Source organism: Gossypium raimondii, chromosome 1 (assembly GCF_025698545.1).
Source record: "Gossypium raimondii isolate GPD5lz chromosome 1, ASM2569854v1, whole genome shotgun sequence".
NCBI lineage: Eukaryota > Viridiplantae > Streptophyta > Magnoliopsida > Malvales > Malvaceae > Gossypium > Gossypium raimondii.
In genome coordinates, this window is record NC_068565.1 from 12,968,635 (window position 1) to 12,974,048 (window position 5,414).

The 5,414-nt window shown below is 36.6% G+C and overlaps 1 non-coding gene across 1 annotated transcript; it reads left to right on the forward strand.

Moving 5' to 3' along the window:
* The first annotated feature begins 454 nt into the window (after positions 1–454).
* LOC128033628 (small nucleolar RNA R71) lies at positions 455–561 on the forward strand. The gene has a single exon (XR_008189613.1). It is a non-coding gene; the product is annotated as a small nucleolar RNA R71 (small nucleolar RNA).
* The last annotated feature ends 4,853 nt before the right edge of the window (positions 562–5,414 follow it).

Sequence of the window (5,414 nt, forward strand, 5' to 3'; positions counted from 1 at the left end):
TGAAGGATTGTATAAGTTGGACTGGGGTCCTTGTCCACTCCTATTTTGATATTGGTTCCCCACATAGTACACTGACTCGGGATTTGATGGATAATTCTCAAAAGAATGACCTTCTCTACAGTACACACAGGAAACTATTTCAAGTGGACTTGGTGGTGGAGCTGCAAAATTATTAGTACTATTAGTGGTTAACTATTTTAACATAGAGGAAATAGACGATACCTGAGCTGATAACGAAGTGAGAGAGTCAACTTCATGAACTCCGGCTACACGTCTTCCTGAAGCTATTTGATTTGGTGGCCATTGACAGTTATTACTCGCAATCCTCTCGATGATCTCATAAGCCTCATTATCAAACTTAGACAAAATTGCACCATTCGCGGAAGCATCTACCATCAATCTTGTATGTGCATTGAGACCATTATAGAATGTCTATAACTGGATACAATGAGGAATCCCATGATGAGGACACTTACGAAGTAACTCCTTGAATCGATCCCAAGCCTCATACAAAGACTCGTCATCCAATTGTTGGAAAGTTGTGATCTCGTTCCTCAACTTAGCGTTTTTGCTAAGTGAGAAATACTTAACCAAAAATCTCTTCGCTAATTCTTGCCATGTAGATATGAAACTTGGTGGCAATGAATTGAGCCATGCTTGTGCTCGATCTCGCAACAACTACGGGAACAACTTCAATCTCAGTGTGTCTTCAGTCACATCGGCTATCTTGAATGAATCACTTACCTCCATAAATAATCGAAGGAGGAGATGTGGATCTTCCGTGGGTATACCACTAAATCGGCCCACCGTTTGTAGCGTTTGAAACATCACTGGTTTCAATTTAAACTAGGTTGCCTCAATATCTGGTCTTCTAATTCCTGGGTTTAGCTCACTGAAAAGTGGCACAGCATATTGTCTGATGCATCGATCCCTATCATCGGTAATGAGGATAGGATTTCGTACGTTATCGGCCTCATTGACTTGTTCTTGATTCTAATTTCCAAGGTCCATTTTGACTTTTCTTTGAGCTGTTCGTTCACGTCTTTTTTGTCTGAAAGTTCGCTCAATTTCAAGGTCTATTGGGAGTAAATCGATAATTCGATCTATGCTCATAAACACCTGAGAAAATCACAAAAATTAAAAAGAATAAATTAATAATGTTAGAAATAAATAAAATTGAAAATAAATAATTTCACGAAAAAAATGACTATGGCAACAGTTGACAATCCCCGGCAACAGTGCCAAAAACTTATAACACTCGGGTTTATGCAAGTGTACACAGTTGTTATCAAGTAATAAGTAAGTATCGAGTTATCGTCTCCACAGGGATTGTATTTGTGCTAAGTCACTTAATTTGTAAAATTATATTAACAATTTGGTAAATAAAAAAACACAATATAGTTGAGAAGTGGAGATTAAAATATATCAAACTAAATGCAATAGTCCCTCATGTAATTTATCCTAAGTATGCAAACTCTATGAATGAAATAGATTTTAGTAAAATTAAACACAATTTCCAACAATTATAACATAAATAAACTAGGATAATTACTTTAATTAAACTCAATTTATTATCAACATGCTTAATAGCATTCAGAAAAGCATTCCATGGCAACTCGATCTTTCATGAGTTTGGAAACCATATTATGTTCTTTCGGAATCCTTTACTTAGTAAATACGCATTTTATTGATCCTTATTTACTTAGGGTTTCTTAGCATTCGTGTGAGGTAACAGGGACGTGTTAGGTTTGAAACAATTTAATCACACAAATCTAAAAACTATGCAGATAACAGATCTTGGTTAGAGTTGTTATGCAACCTACAATTTAATCGGGTTAGGATCTAAATTGAGCATGCACATTTCAATTATGTGTCCATTAGCCGTCGTCTGGTTAGGATCACTCAGCTAATTCAGGTGCATTTCAATCACGTATGAATGAAATATAGACTTGATTTTAATTGAAAACAGGATCGATTGAGGCACAAACATTATAAGCATGAATCACATAAATATTATTTAATCAAAATAATCATCCTAGCTTAAATAAATTTAAGCTATCATTGTTATAAACAAGAACAAAGAACACATAGCAAACATCTTTATATTAAATTAAAGAAAAGAAAGATTAAACCCAATTCGAAGTGGCTATCACCCAAGACTTTGACTGACGAGGCTCCTTCGTTTCTTTGCTTTGTTCATTTGCTGATGGCTCTCCAAGGTGGCAGACCAAGGGTTCTTTAAGAGGCTTAATTGCTAAAATCCTTATGCAAGGATGATGAAGGGGAAAGATAGCTAAAAGAGTTGAGAGAATGATGAATGAGTGAGAGATGATGGGATGAGGGATGATTGAAAAAGTGAGAAATGAACTCTTATTTATATGTGAGGCAAATGAGCTAGTTTACTAAAAATAGGAGTGTCCATCCTTTGAAACTTCCTCCAAGAGTGGCCGGCCATGAATTGAGGAAAGGTGGCTGATTTTTCCTTAATTTTTGGTCAATTTGAGTGCCACAACAAATCAGGACTAAGACTCGGTCATCAACAAATCTTCGGGAAAATCTCCGATTTCTTTAACTCTTCAAGGACTTTGTATAATTAAACAAAAAAATGGTTTATGACATACATGTGTAGCTGAAAATTGGGTTGACTTGGTCCCTAATTTGGATGGTTTTGCAATTAGAAGAAAACTCTCAGACCTGTCCAAAAATAGTAGATAGTTTAGAGGACTAAATAATATAATTTAACCACTTTAATTAATCAATTTACTTAATTAATTAAAACCCAATTTATTAATGAAATATTAAAAATGAATTATTAAATATTACTTTGTATTTTGTTATTTAATTTAATCATGCATGGCCCACTTCATAGCTTAAAAATATAACATGCTCAAATTAATATAAAATAAGTCATTTTATGCATGAAAACTATATAATAAAGTATAAAATCACATTTTAATAATTTATATATCTTAATTTCATGTTTTGCATATTTCATTAATTTATTAAACAATTACTTGGTTTTAACAACAAATTTAAGTAAAAGGTGATGAATTATATAGGAAAAATCCTATATATTTTTCAGTTTAGACACCCCAATTCCCGTGTCATACGGAGAATTATACCTGAAACTATTAGAGAAGAAATTAATGTCCCCACATTATATGGCACCCCCTGAAGCCTCCATACCTAAAATGATATGATCCTAACGCTAGTTGCAGGAATCACGTTGGAAATCAAGGGCATTCTACAGAAAATTTTCTGGCTTTTAAAAGGAGGGTTCAAGGTCTCATTGATGCTTACATTCTACGATTTGATGGTGTTAGTAATATGGCCGGAAATCTTTTTCCTAACCATACTGATGGGAATGTGAATGCGGTGATAAATGAAGATGAATGGCGAGCTAAAAGCTGTGTTGCCGAAGTTAGGATGCCTTTGCGGAAGATATGGGAGATGATGGTTGAGAAGGATTTGTTCTGTCCATTCAACAGAATTTTCAATGAAGAAAGTACAAGAGGTCAAATTTTTTGTGACTTCCATGGCATTGAAGGGCATAACATCCAATCTTGTGAAGAATTCAGAAAACTACTTCAGGGTATGATGGATAATAAGGAGGTTAGGATCTTTGACAGAATAGAGGAGGTCGAGGAATGAGAAATATGTGTATCTGATAATCAACCGTTAGCTATCCCTTATAGCTTCGATCGACCTTTGGTGATTTATTACAAGGCAAGGAAGGAGGAAGTTAACCCGAATGTGATAATTGAAGTGCCATCTCCTTTCCCTTACAAGGATAATAAGGTAATACCATGGAAATATGATGTCAATATTGTCGTACCTGAAGGAGAAAAGTCAAAGGCTACCAATAGAGGCGTTAGCAGAGTAGGATACTTTACCCGTAGTGGGAGGTGTTATTCCCCCGAGATGGTTTAACCAAGGAAGAAAGTCGTTGACTCAAACCGGAAAGGAAAGGCACCAATGCATGAGGCTGAAGTCGATATTGGAATGCGGTCTGAGCAAGAAGTTAAAAGACATGTGAATGAGGAGGAAGCACATGAATTTTTGAAGTTCATTAAGCACAATAAATATAGCGTCGTGGAGTAATTAAACAAGCAGCCGGTACAAATCTCGGTATTATCTCTATTGTTGAACTCAGAGCCATATCGAAATGCCTTGCTAAAAGTGTTAAATCAAGCTTATGTGGTAAGCGATATATCTGTAGAAAAGCTGGACAGGTGGGTAAACAACTTGAATGCGGATAATTTCATCTCTTTCAGTGATGACGAAATACCGCCGAATTACAGGGGCTCTGTAAAAGCATTACACATCACAACCAATTGCAAGGGTTACATAGTACCGAATGTGCTCATCGACAATGAGTCTGCACTCAATGTCATGCCTCTGGCCACACTTTCCAAGATGCTAGGTGAAATGTCTTTATCTAAGGCCTTGTCACTCCGCAGTAAGGGCATTTGATGGGACATGACAAGAGGTTATAGAAAAGATCCAAATTCCTCTAAAGGTGGGCCCATGTGTATTTGATATCAAATTCCAAGTCATGGACATCACGCCTTCCTACAATTGCCTTTTAGGGAGACCTTGGATTTATTTTGCCAGGGCAATTCCTTCATCTTTTCATCAAAAAGTGAAGTTTATCATGGATAATCACTTGATTACTGTCACTGGTGAGGAAGACATTGTCACATCTATCTCTCCTGATGCACCTTACATCGAAGTAAGCAAGGATGCCATGGAATGTTCCTTTCGTTCCTTTGAATTTATCAATGCCACATTCATCGCCGAAGGAAACAAGATTCCCACACCCAAGTTGTCAAGAAACACCAAGATGGGAATTAAGCTGACTGTGGAGCTCGAGCGAAGAAAGGTTTGGGAAAATATCAGCAAGAGATAGCTAGAACCTTGAAACCAGTGCACCACAGTACTCGATGTGGTTTGGGGTACGAGCTAGATATACGTCAGAGAAGAAAACAATTACTAAAAAATCAAGAAAGGATAATCGCAAGAGCCTCAGGTCGAGAATTGGAATGGGAGCCAATGACGTATCCTCCTTTGTCAGAAACATTTACATCTGCGGGAATGATGTACCTAGGGCAAGACAATCCGCGAAGCGCTTTGTTATTAATTCAAAAGGGTCTTCAGAACATCAGCATAAATGTTGTTGACAACGAGGGTGATGTAATTAAGGATGTTTCAATGATACGCCTTTGTCCCCCAAGATATGTTTTGAACAATTGGACTGTTGTGGACCTTCTTGTAGTTTCTAAGTCCTATCCAGAGTAATGCCTAATGTTACTTCTCCATTTTCTTTTTGTGTGCCTAAATAGTGGGGTTCCTTTTGTAAGAGCTTATGTTTGCTCTTTATCATTTCAATGAACATTAATGAAGATGCATTTTGT